This window comes from Arachis stenosperma, chromosome 3 (assembly GCF_014773155.1).
Source record: "Arachis stenosperma cultivar V10309 chromosome 3, arast.V10309.gnm1.PFL2, whole genome shotgun sequence".
NCBI lineage: Eukaryota > Viridiplantae > Streptophyta > Magnoliopsida > Fabales > Fabaceae > Arachis > Arachis stenosperma.
Genome location: NC_080379.1, coordinates 62198960 through 62212924, shown reverse-complemented (window position 1 = coordinate 62212924; position 13965 = coordinate 62198960). Strand labels below are relative to the sequence as shown.

The window sequence follows — 13965 nt, the reverse complement described above, 5'->3', positions numbered from 1 at the left end:
CCAGGATCCTACTCGGAACACCACAGACAAGGTTGGACTTTCCGGATCCTCATAAATGCCGCCATCCATCTAGCTTATACCACGAAGATTCTGTTGGGGAATCTAAGAGATACACATTCAAGCTCTGTTGCATGTAGAACGGAAGTGGTTGTCAATCACGTGCGTTCATAAGTGAGAATAATAATGAGGGTTATCTAACTCATCACATTCATCATATTCTTGGGTACGAATGAATATCTTGGAATAAGAATAAGAGAGATTTGAATAAAAGAAAATAGAACTTCATTAATACTTGAGGTACAGCAGAGCTCCACACCCTTAATCTATGGTGTGCAGAAACTCCACCGTTGAAAATACATAAGCATAAGGTTCAGGCATGGCCGAATGGCCAGCCCTCTCCATGATCAAGTGACCGAATGAATAAAGAGTTTAAAGTGGTCAAAATATGTCTAATACAATAGATAAATGTCCTATATATAATAAACTAGCTCCTAGGGTTTACATGAGTAAGTAATTGATGCATAAATCCACTTCCGGGGCCCACTTGGTGTATGTTTGGGCTGAGCTTGATCAACACACGAGCTGAGGCTTCTCTTGGAGTTGAACTCCGAGTTATGACGTGTTTTGGGCGTTCAACTCCGGATCATGACGTTTTTCTGGCGTTTAACTCCAGACAGCAGCATGAACTTGGCGTTCAACGCCAAGTTACGTCGTCATTCTTCGAATAAAGTATGGACTATTATATATTGCTGGAAAGCCCTGGATGTCTACTTTCCAACGCCGTTGAGAGCGCACCATTTGGAGTTCTGTAGCTCCAGAAAATCCATTTCGAGTGCAGGGAGGTCAGAATCCAACAGCATCAGCAGTCCTTTTGTCAGCCTTTTTCAGAGTTTTGCTCAAATCCCTCAATTTCAGTCAGAATTTACCTGAAATCACAGAAAAACACACAAACTCATAGTAAAGTCCAGAAATGTGAATTTAACATAAAAACTAAGGAAAACATCCCTAAAAGTAGCTTGAACTTACTAAAAACTACCTAAAAACAATGCCAAAAAGCGTATAAATTATCCGCTCATCATGAGGCTTCACAATCTTCTCTAATATGCTTGATCTTCCTATTTAACACCTCGGCTTGGTAATTGGTCTGGGGATGGTAGGCTGTCGCTACCTTGTGAATGATGTCTTTTTTCTTCAACAGATTTGTCATTCTCCTGTTGCAAAAGTGAGTGCCTTGATCACTCACGATTGCTCGTGGTGATCCAAAGCGACAGATAATATTATTTCGAATAAAGGAGACAATAATGTTAGCATCATCAGTGCAGGTAGGAATTGCTTTCACCCATTTAGAAACATAATCAACATCTAACAAGATGTATAAGAAACCATTAAAATTTGGAAATGGACCCATGAAGTCAATACCCCAAACATAAAAAATTTCACAGAACAACATAAGTTGTTGGGGCATCTCATTCCTCTTAGATATATTTCCAAATCTCTGACATTGGGGGCAAGAGTCACAATAAATACTAGCATCCTTAAAAAGTGTAGGCCACTAGAATCCACAGTCTAAGATTTTTCTAGAAGTTCTTTGAGGACCAAAGTGTCCGCCACTCCCAAAAGAGTGGCAGGCCTCTAAAATTGAGTGGAATTCTGATTGTGGCACACACCTTCTAATTATCTGGTCAGCACCACATCTCCATAAATATGTGTCATCCTATATATAATATTTGGACTCACTTTTCAGCTTATCCCTTTGATGCTTAGTAAAATTAGGAAGGAAGGTACGACTAACCAAATAATTAGCTATAGGTGCATACCAAGGAACCACCTCAGATACTGCTTTTAAGCTATCAAGTGGAAACACATCATTGATAGGAGTGAAATCATTTTTAATATGTTTAAGGCAACTCAAGTGGTCCGCCACTAAGTTTTGAGAGCCACTCCTATCTTTGATTTCTAAATCAAATTCTTGCAGTAGCAAAATCCAACGGATTAACCTTGATTTTGACTCTTTTTTAGCTAACAGATACTTTAAAGCAGCGTGGTCTGAATATACTACCACCTTAGTTCCCAGTAAATAGGCTATGAATTTATCAAGAGCAAAAACAATAGCTAATAGCTTTTTTTCAGTGGTAGTATAATTAGACTGAGCACCATCTAAAGTCTTAGATGCATAAGCAATAATATAAGGGTCCTTACCTTTGTGCTGAGCCAGCGCCACTTCTATTGCATAGTTTGATGCGTTGCACATGATTTTGAATGGCCTAGTCCAGCCAGGCCCTCTCACAATAGGAGCTTGGGTCAAGGCAACCTTCAGCTTATCAAACGCCTCTATGCAATCTTCACTGAACTCGAACTCTACATCCTTCTGTAGCAAACAGGATAAAGGCAGTGCCACCTTACTAAAGTCCTTGATAAATCACCGGTAGAAACCTGCATGACCAAGAAATGAACGGACTTCCCTCACAGAGGAGGGGTGAGGAAAACCAGAAATAATATCTACCTTTGATGGATCAACAGATATACCAGTATTAGAAACAACATGGCCTAGAACAATACCTTATTTTACCATGAAATGACATTTTTCAAAATTAAGTACAAGGTTTGAACTAGTACACCTTTCTAATACTCTAGCTAAACTATCCAAGCAAAGGTCAAATGAATCACCATAGATACTAAAGTCATCCATAAAAACATCCATACAATTCTCAAGAAAATCTGAGAAAATACTCATCATGCATCTTTGGAACGTAGCCGGTACATTACATAAGCCAAAAGGCATCTTCTTATATGCATACGTTCCAAAGGGACACGTAAAAGTAGTTTTCTCCTGATCTTCAGGAGCTATATGAATTTGAAAATATCCTGTAATACTATCTAGAAAATAATAGTGCGATTTACCTGACAGGCGATCAAGCATTTGATCGATGAAAGGCAGCGGGTAGTGATCCTTATGAGTAGCCTGGTTCAGACGCTTGTAGTCAATGCACACCCTCCAAGAATTCTGCACTCTGGTAGCCATGAGCTCCCCATGCTCATTCTTCACTGTGGTGACATCAGACTTCTTAGGAACCACCTGTACTGGGCTGACCCATTCACTATCCGAGATTGGATAGATGATGCTAGCTTCAAGCAGTCTGGTTACCTCCTTCTTTACCACTTCTAAAATGGTGGGGTTCATTCGCCTTTGAGGTTGACGGATAGGCCTTGCTCCCTCCTCTAGAAATATTCGGTGCTTGCAAACCTGCGGGCTGATACCTACTATGTCTGCCAAACTCCACCTAATTGCTTTCTTGTGTCTTCTCAACACACTAAGCAGCTGCTCCTGTTGTTGGGAAGTGAGTTCCTTTGCAGTAATAACTGGGAGCTTCTAATTTTTCTCAAGGTAGGCGCACTTGAGATGAGGTGGAAGGGGCTTCAATTCCATTTTCAGCTCATGGTTAGGCATGTGATCATCTTGAACCACTGGGGGTAGCAAGGCGTCTTCAATATACTCAGAGGACTTCCCCGCACTTTCACCTTGCTCCATGGTCTCTTCTTCTACTGCCTCTTGGTGAACTTTAGCTATAACATCATCAATTATGTCGCATTGGAAGATGGAGTGATCTTTTGGTGGGTGCTTCATGGCTTCATCAAGGATGAAGCTCACTGCTCTGTCATCTATCTCAAAAGAATAAGTTCCTGAGAAGGCATCCAATTTGAACTTCGAAGTCTTCAGAAATGGCCTTCCAAGCAAGATGGATGAAGGTCTTCCAGAATCACCAGGGGGCATCTCTAGGATGTAGAAATTGATAGGAAACATCAGCCCCTTGATGCTCACCAGGACGTCCTTCGCAATGCCAACCACTGCAATTATGCTCTTATCTGCCAAAACAAAACATGTTGCCGACCTTTTCAATGGTGGGAGCCTTAGGCATCATATACAGATAATGGCATAATACTAACACATGCACCTAAAACACACATACAGTCAATAAATTGTACACCCCATATAATGCAAGTAACCATGCATGGACTGGGATCCCTACATTTTTCTGGTAAAGCACCCATTAAAGCAGAAATATAGCTACCTAAAGGAATAGTTTCTAAATCATTTATCTTATCTTTATGCATGCATAAATCTTTTAGAAATTTAGCATATTTAGGTACTTGTTGAATAGCGTCAAAAAGTGGAATAGTTACCTCAACCTTTTTAAAAATTTTGACCATTTTGGGGTCTAGCTCCATTTGCTTCTTTGTCCTCCTAGCAATGTGTGGAAATGGAATGGGGATGGCTTCTCTCATAGCATCATCTTCCTTAGGTACTCCATTCCACTACAAGAAAAAGCAATAATTGTAACAAAAAATGTAACAAAAAAAATTGTTACAAAAAATCAAAATTTTGAAATAAAAGGATTTTGTAACAAAAAAAAGAGCCATTGCAATATGTCCCGTTACAAAAAGTTTTTGTAACAAAAATGAAACTGTTACAATTCAAAGTAATATTTTGTAACAAATTTTTCTGATACCAAAAACCAAAAGTCGGTACAAAAGTGATAACAAATTTTGATTTTCAAAATATTTTTGGTGACAATATAGTTTTTCCTATCATAAAATTTTGTTACAAAATGTAACTTGATTTTGTAATATTTTTTTCTTTAGTTACAAAATACTATTTATTTTGTAATAATTTTTTTAATACAAATTACACACATAATTTATCAAATTATATTATTTTTTAATTAATTAATATATTAACTAATTTACTCAATAAATCAATATTTATATAATATATAATAACATAGATAGTTCAAATATCTTTCATTAACTAAAAATGTTTTATAAATTTTAAACATATAAACTTTAAAGTACAAACTAACAAGACACATTGAAGAACCCTAATGAACTAAATAGATACATAGGATAAGAAAAATAAGGAATTATAAATCTCCAAAATGTAAACTACAAATTACAAACTCCATCATGTTCACACAGCTTCTTTCTCATGGAGAAGCTTCTAATAAGTGCCACACACCTGAAAAGACTACCAAACAAAAAACACTAGCTTAAGAAATAAGATTTATTTTTTTCTTTAAAAATGCACAGGAAAAATAAAAAACTATACTCGTATTATTCAACAATGAATACGAACTCTAAAATTCGTACCATGTCCTTTCCAAACTCTTTTTTAGTTGAGCAACATACTAAACAATTCTTTTGATGGCTTCCACCAATTGATGTAACAATTGAAGAGTAGAGTTTAGACCTTGACAAAGTAATTTATTAAAAAAAATCTGCATAATCTCACACTATTAACTTAAATAATCATAATAATTATGATCATTTATACTAACTATTTTCGGATTATGATAGAATATTTTTTGCAAGAATCACTTGTCACTGTTTAACATAAGAAAACTCTATGTGAATTATGAAAACAATGGAATCCAACCCCATGGCTTCTAGTAACTCATTTTGTCCAGCATTAGAATGACAACATGCTCTATATTATCACTTAATAAATCATTCCAAAGTCAGTTGTATGATAAATTAATAGTTAGGAATACCTTTTTGCATATGAGTGTATATATAGAATACTAAACATAAACTGATATAGCTCTTTCATTAGTTCCATGACTAGATGGTCCTGGGCTAGAATGAGTACTTGCGATTTCTTGTTCTTCACCATCTATCTGAGCTGAAATATTCTGCCAAACAAGTGATAGACAAGAAGATTATGTATAGTCACAAAAAGAAAGTAACAATTAACAAAATAACAAATTAAAAAATTCATAACAGAGAAAAGTCATATTTTTAGCCCTTGATAAACTCATACCAAAGCAGTAGTTCAAACGGAAACAAGCACCAAATGTTGATTGCTTAGTGTACACATTAAAGTCCAAAATTAGATAAAACTCCTTATCCGAATCATTCAACGAAATAGCATTTGTCAAGTCTTCCTAAAGAACCTTAGAAACAATTTCAAGACAACTATGTTAAAATAAAGATAAGGTATTTACAAACTATGATTATACTAGTGAATAGTTAAACGGATTAGAATGCTTTTCAAAATGCTTGTGGAGTAATACAATACGATGCAGAAGCAGAGAGTAAATCAGAACCACAAAAGAGATATATGGACAAAGCTTTGTGCATAAGAAACGTGAAATGGGAGAACATTATGGATAATCAGTGTAGTTGTGAATATACAAGATGACTAACTCTCAGGCTAATAGGCAACTACATATAGGAGAGCTAGACACAAAAATGATAAGCAATGCTCAAAGCCAGAAAAAGAACCAAGACACAAAACAACCCACAAACATAACCTAATATGTACTAACTAATTAACAACTCTTTACAGGATTAAAATGATGCATCTGTGTTCATTATTTATGTAAGAGGCAATAAACAAAGCATATAAATTAAAGGCAAACAAGAACACTTCAACAAAAAAAAGAATATCACTTAAAGAAAAAAATAAAGAATACTCACGGACAGACACGGACAGTCACAGTATAAACAAGAACAATAAATTAACTATGAAAACTAACACAAACTTCATCGCATCCCTTTGTTAGCTTTGATTCTTTCATGCTCTGCAGAATGAAAACCATGAAAATTGAAGTTAGTAATTCCAATAAACCAAAGAATGAAATGAAAGAAGTAGAGCAAGGATTAAAGCTTACAGGGCGTGACGGCAAGGGTTTTGACCCCAATCGGCGACAGCGACGGCGGCGGATCAGAACAACGTGAGAACGGACCTCGTCCTTCTCCTCCTTGCGGCGTTTCTGCTCCTCTCTCCCATGCGTCTCTCTCTCTCACGTTCCACTCTCCTCTGCCCTAATCGGTGTCGATGACGGTGAGGGGAGCTCCGGCGGCGGCGACGAAGTGCGACGGCGAATCAGTGACGATGGAGGTACAGCAACAACGAGGCGTCCCCTCCTTCTCGCGCGACATTCCTTCTGGTTCTCCCTCTCCCAGACGTGGTTCTTCCGCCCTCTCCAGGCGGCACGACGGCAGCAGCAGCACCAAGCTCCACGGCGTCATTCCTTCCCCTCGTGCACTGGTTCTCGTTCGCACTCTCCTTCCTCCTCTGTTCTCTTTTTTAGATGCGGTGTGAATGTTTTGTAAAATTAGGTTTTATTTAGGAATTTAGATTTTAAATAAAATACATAAGTAATATAATAGGGCAGAGGAAGTGTGGAACGTACTAAATAATTATTGAGTTTAAATTATATTATTGAATTTAAATAATTATTTTTAATTTAAATTATAAAATGAACATACTAATTATAACTTATAAAATACAGTTTAAATTTGAAGATATCAATTATATATGATATAATTTTTCATCATTTTTTATTACCAAAATTTTAATTTCAATTTGTATTAAAATAACTAATTATAATAAAAGTTATGCATAAATATTAATTGACTTAAATTTAAATTTAAAGTATTTATAAAAATCAATTTAATCATTCTTAATAAAATAATTTCTAAGAGATCAGGGTAAAAAAATAGGTAAGAATAATATAAAAATTTTAACAAAATTATAGAGTAGAGTAATAAATTAAAATCAAATGTATTATAATAAAATTATTTTATGAATACATAAAAATCTATTTATTAATTTATAAATTAATTTAAATTAATTATTTTAATTTAAAATTAAAAATAAATTAATAAATATTTTTTAATTTATAAAATTAACTACAAATTTTTTATTATTCAAATCAAAATATCTAATTGTTAGTATTTTTTTAAATTCAAATTTTAAATATATAAAATGTCCAATTGAAAAAATTATATAAGAGTTGTAATTTATTTAAATTTCCTTATTCTCTTCTTCCATCTTTGTATTTTTTTTCTTTGTTTATCCGTCTTTATTCTCTTTATTTTGTGTGTGTTATTGTGAAATTATGATATTATGACTAAATTTTAGAAGAAGGCAATAGTTTAAAAATTTTAGCAAAAAATAAAAAAAAAAACTCAAATTTCAATTTTATCTTTTTTTTAATCACTTAAATTTTAAATTATAAATTATACACAATGCTTTATTATTAGAAGAATTATTCATGAAGTCTTTTTAATGTAAAACATGTTAAACTTTGTCACAATGCAATATACTTTTTCATTACAAAATGAGTTAAACTTTTGCAACAAAACAATTTTTCATTAGAAAATATATTAAATTTTTGCAACAAAATAAATTTTCGTTAAAAAAGATATTGAACTTTTGTGACAAAATAACTTTTCGTTACAAAAATATTTTGAGCATTTGTAACAAAATACCTTTTCGTTACAAATCATTTTAAACTTTTGCAACAAAATGACTTTTCGTTACAAAAATAATATATTTTGTAACAAAAAAATAATTTTTTTTACAAAAGTAGAAAATATTTTTGCAACAATTTGTCTTGTTGTTACAAAAGATCTTTATTTTGTAACAATAGTTAATTCTTGTTACCAAAACATAACAATTTGTAACAATTTAAAGTTTGATACAAAATTTTTGTTACAAATGCTCCATTTTCTTGTAGTGTTCCTTGGTTGAGCTACTTCTTCTGCAACTGTACCTTGTATTTCTTCCTCTTCTTCTATATCGTCTACCTCAACAATGTCTTCAACTTGAATATCTTCTTTTGAGCTTTGCTCCTCGAGACTCCTCTCTTGCAGTGTAGTGCCAGACCTCAAAGTGATGGCATTGATTCCACCCTTGGGGTTGGATAAAGGTTGAGAGGGAAGAACACTGGAGTTTGAAGGTTGATTGTTGGGGGGTAAGAGGTGGTTCCAAGTGGGATATAAGAGCTTCAATTGAATTTTGAAGGGCTCTTTGTCCTTGAAGAATAACTCGGAGTGTTTCATCTTGGTTGGAAGAGGGGAGGAGTAAGTGATTTGAGGGGCTTGTGGTTTGTTGGATTGAGATGCTTGGCCCTGTCTTTGGTGAGGTGCTCGATAGGGAGGATTCTGTTGATTCTGGTTTTGTTGATAGTTATTGTTATTTCACCTTTGATTTTCACCGTTATCTCTGCCTCCTTGATTGTAGTTATCCCTCCATTCTTAGTTGGAATTATCTCTCCAACCTTGATTGTAGTGACCACCTTGGATAAAATTACCGCCTTGTTGATAGTACCCTTGATTCGGACGGTCGTAGAAATTATGAATAGCCGCCAAGGTGTTGTCTTCTTGTTGGAGTTGAGGACATTCATCAGTGTAGTGAGAATAGCAAGCGCATATTCCACACACTCTCTGAGGGACTATTTGTTGACACTGCGGCTGTGGCGGAGGCAGAGGTTGTTGTTGATTCAGTTGGAGCTGTTTGAGTATGTTGGTCATCTCTCCTAGTGTTTGAGTGATAGCAGCAGTCTCACTATTAGAAGAAACTTCTGCAATAACCTTGGGATGCTTAGTCCGTTGGCTTGCATTTTGGGTAGACTCATCTAGATCGGTGATCAGTTGCCACACTTCAGTCGCCGTCTTGTACTTAGTCAGAGAGCCATTACTTGCAGCATCTAATAGAGTCTTGTCTTGAGGCTTTCTGCCTTGGCAGAAATAGCTAATCAACACCAACTGGTCAATCTTATGGTGGGGACATGAATCTCGAAGATTTCTAAAGCATTCTCAATACTCATAAAGAGTCTCTGCTTCTCCTTGAATGATACAAGAAATCTCTTTCTTCAGCCTATCGGTAACCTCTGCCGAAAAGTACTTGTCCAGGAATTCCCTTCTGAGCAGATCCCAGTAAGTAACAACAGCTTCAGGCTGAGAACCACTCCTTTGCCTTTCCCTCAAGAGAGAACGGGAAGGCATATAGCCAGACGGCAGTCTCTTCCGCACCATGCCGCCTAGCAGTTGAGCAAGCTGTCTAAAAATCCCTAAAGTGCTTGATAGGCTCTTGGGCAGGTAAACCATGAAACTTATAGAGAAGGTTGATCAGTGCAGTCTTCAGTTCAAAATCAGCAGTCAAGTTCAGGGGATGCGTTTGATATGGTTGCAGTGTAAAATCTGTAGCTCCCGCTTCCTTCAGCGTGATTCTCCTAGACTCTGCCATATTACCTGCACTCAAATCAACAAAAGAGGCGTCAATAGAATTAATCAGAGAGGAACTAGTTTCTTCTCCGAATAACGCGTCAGATCCGTTCTCAGATAAGACTGGTGACTTGGGTAAAATCCCTTCACCACCCTCGGAGAATAACCGACGCCGAGCTCGCCTAATATGTGAAATAGGTCTTTCAATCTCAGAATAAAATGCTGCTAAGCTCAGATCCGGTAATGATCGTGTCATTCAATGAAAGAAACATATAGCACATGGTAATAAAATATAAAAAAGAAAAAATGTAATTATGTAAATAAAATAAATATTTACACAAACCAATAATTTAGCACACCGTTGCAACTCCCCGGCAACGGTAGCAAAATTTGACGCGCGGAAAATTGCCGATTAAGAATTTATAATAAGAATAGCATTGCGAGTACAGTTTTTAACCGGCGAAAATTCCACTTATCAATTTAAAAAGGGTGTCACAATTAAGAATAAAATACTGGGAGTAGAATTCTCAGGTCGTTTCCCAATAAGTTGAAACAAGGTGCGAATTATTGATCAGGAGTTTTCTGAGAAATTTATGAGGTTTGAAAACAGAAAATTAAATAGCTAAAAGTTAAAGCGGAGAATGATAATAAGAGAAGTTGTATAGTTGAAATAAAAAGCCTTGACTAGGAGAAAATTAATAGGAACTTTTATCCTTATTGGTTTTCCCAAGTATAATAGAGAAATGGTTGTTGCTTCTATTTGGTTATCTTTTAATTAATAAAGAAAAGTCAAGTAGGTAACCAACTTCGATTCACAAGTCCTAATCGCTTCCCAAGGGAGGATTAGAGTTAGTGATAATCCAATTGGCAGCTGGTGCGGAATTTACAACCACAAACTAACCGGCAAGTACACCGTGTCGTACCAAGTAGTACCTCAAGTCGTACCAAGAGCTTTTCCAAGTTATACAAGAACTCAATTAGTAAGAGGGTCATACTTCCGTTCCACCCAATTTCATAAAATAACGAACGAAAATAATTCTTAAACTATAAACCAGTACATAAATTAAAATAGAGAAAACAAACAACAAAATCAATCCATACAATAGACAGAGTTCCTAACCTTAACAGTGGAGGTTTAGTTTCTCATGGAAAAGAGTGAAAACTAGGATTATGGTAAACTGTAAATTTCGAATGAGGTGGAATAATCCCCAAAAAAAAGTTTCTTCTTTTTATATCTAATCCTAATTAATTTAAAATCTATTTTCTAAAATTGAAATAATATCTTTTCCTATTTTAAAATAAAATTTAAATTTAAATCAGAATTAATTAACAATTCGTGCGAGCCTTGTAAGCGTGGGGACCACTTGGCTTCACTAGGATCCACGCCTAACTTGGGGAATAACTGCGCCTTACTTGAGGGATGTAGGGAGTTTTGGCATGTTGAACTCACATGGTGCGCCTTACTTGAAGATTTGGGCGCCTAACTTGGAGAATGGAGTGCTACGTTGTGTGTTGTTATTATGCTTGGCGCCTAACTTGAGAAATCTCAAGTTAGGCGCAGCCTTGGCAGCATTGATGGAGAAGATGTATAGACTATTATATATCGTTGGAAAGATCTGGAAGTTAACTTTTCAACGCCACTGAAATCATGTCCATTGAACCTCTGTAACTTGAGATATTCAGGTTTGAGTGCAGAGAGATTAGGGTTGATAGCATCATTCGTCTTTTTCTCTTTCTCTACGGAAACTTCATCGAATCCAGTCGAATGCTACCTAAAATAAATAGAATTGCACAAGACTCAAAGTAACATCCATAGTGGCTAAAATATAATTAATTCTTGATTAAACTTAACAAATTAAATGCAAATTCACTAGAAAAAGATAGGAAAGATGCTCACGCATCAGCAGCAACTTTCAATTACCTATTAATACTTGAGTATTCCAACTCAAGGGTTCCCTATACTTGAATGCCATTTCCACAAACATATGAAGGGAGTAGAGAAATAACATGGTAATTAAAATTAAAACTAATAAAACTAAAATTGGAGATGGTAAGTAATTGAAAGGAATTCAATAAGTAATGGAATTAAAACTGAAATTGGTTCATTATATTAAGAAATATAAAATTAAGAAAATCATAACATGAATCCAAGCAATTGAATGGAAAAGCACAAGAGTAAGGTAAGAGAAAGGCAAACTATAATGACGAAGACTTCCACCGAAGATAGTAGTAACTCTCTCTCAAGATCCAATCCAAGCAAAACTAAGAAAAATTATGAAAAGCTAAGAACCCTATGAGAACAAGTGTTTTCTGCTCTAGAATTCTCTCCAAACTAAAACTAACAAAATGAGAATAAAAAAGTGTGTCAAGTCTCAGCTATACCCCTGCATCTATTCTGGACTTCTGGGCCTGAAACTGGGTCAAACAGGGGACCAGAAATCGCCCCCCAGCGAATTTTGATATGCAGCACGTGACTGCCTTCCACGCGTACGCGTCGCTGCTTTTTCTCCTAACCTCGCGTACGCGTGCTTCGCTCGTGCGCGTCGTTGCTCGCCCACGAAATCTTTAATTCTTTGTCTTCCTTCCTCTTTTGCATGCTTCTTTTCTATCCTCTACGCCATTCCTGCCCTGTAATCTCTGAAAATACTGAACACACATATCATGACATCGAATGGGAATAAGAGAGGATTAAAAATAGTGAATTTATGGCCAAAGAAGCATGTTATCAATCATAGCATCAATTTGGGAAGGCAAATGTGTGAAAGATTGATAAAATCCACTCTATTTAGCACAAGATAAACCATAAAATAGTGGTTTATCAATTCACCTCAGTGTTACTTGGAAGAGTGTCAGGAGGGGTCTTAGGGATCCTCTTGCTCAGTTGACCAACTTGTACCTCCAAATTTCTAATGGAGAACCTTATTTCATTTATGAAACTATGAGTGGTCTTAGAGAGGTTGAAAACTAGAGTAACTAAGTCAGAGAAACTCTGCATAGAGGTTTCCATATTCCCTTGAAAAGATGGGAATGGTGGTCTGTTGTTGAACCTATTCTAGTTCCTTCCACCTTGATTGTTATTGAAACCTTGTTAAGGTTTCTGTTGATCCTTCCCTGAAAGGTTAGGATGATTCCTCCATGAAGGGTTGTACGTGTTTCTATAAGATTCTCCCATGTAATTTACCTCCTCCATGGTGGGTTGATCAGGATCATAAGCATCTACATCAGGAGATACTTGGTGACTGCCAGCTGTAGTTGGCATTCCAGTCGAATGCTGAGAGATCATGTTAACCTGTTGGGTCAAGATCTTATTCTAAGCCAATATGCATTCAGAGTGTCAACTTCAAGAACTCTTTTCTTCTAAGAGATTCCATGGTTCTCCTCTCAGAGGTGTACATAAATTGGTTGTTTGCAACCATCTCAATGAGTTCTCTTGCTTCTGCAGGTGTTTTCTTCTAGTGGAGTGATCCAACTGCAAAGCTGTCCAATGAGATTTTGGAAATCTCAGACAGACCATCATAGAACATGCCTATGATAAACCATTCTGAGAGCATGTAAGGAGGACATCTCCTAATCAATTGCTTGTATCTTTCCCAAGCTTCATAGAGGGATTCATCTTCTCTTTGTCTGAAAGTTTGAACTTCCACTCTAATTTTACTCATCCTTTGAGGGGGAAAGAATTTAGCTAGAAAAGTATTAACCAGCTTTTTCCAAGAGTTTAAGCTCTTTTCTGGTTGAGAATCCAACCATATTTTAGCTCTATTTCTTACAGCAAAGGGAAAGAGCATAAGCTTGTAGACTTCAGGATTAACTCCATTGGTCTTAACAGTATCACAGATCTACAAGAATTCAGCTAAGAACTTATGTGGATCTTTCATTGAAAGTCCATAGAACTAGTAGTTTTGTTGCAGAAGAGAGAATAACTGAGGCTTAAGCTCAAAATTGTTAGCTCCAATG

At 35.9% G+C, this 13965-nt stretch overlaps 1 long non-coding RNA gene and 1 other non-coding gene across 16 annotated transcripts; one reads left to right on the top strand and one right to left on the bottom strand.

The window, feature by feature from the left end:
• Positions 1–265: 265 nt before the first annotated feature.
• LOC130968328 (uncharacterized) lies at positions 266–7114 on the bottom strand. Of its 15 annotated transcripts, none has more exons than XR_009081590.1 (8): positions 6669–7114; positions 5816–6578; positions 5547–5687; positions 4953–5023; positions 4183–4314; positions 2200–3864; positions 1037–1211; positions 266–926 (listed from the first exon to the last, which is right to left on the bottom strand). It is a non-coding gene; the product is annotated as an uncharacterized LOC130968328 (long non-coding RNA). The 15 variants fall into 15 exon arrangements; XR_009081597.1 differs by having other exon boundaries at positions 1037–2433; positions 2902–3864; XR_009081592.1 differs by having other exon boundaries at positions 1037–3864; positions 5816–5948; positions 6475–6578.
• A 6443-nt stretch (positions 7115–13557) lies between these two features.
• On the top strand, positions 13558–13664 carry LOC130971905 (small nucleolar RNA R71). The gene has a single exon (XR_009083107.1). It is a non-coding gene; the product is annotated as a small nucleolar RNA R71 (small nucleolar RNA).
• Positions 13665–13965: the final 301 nt, after the last annotated feature.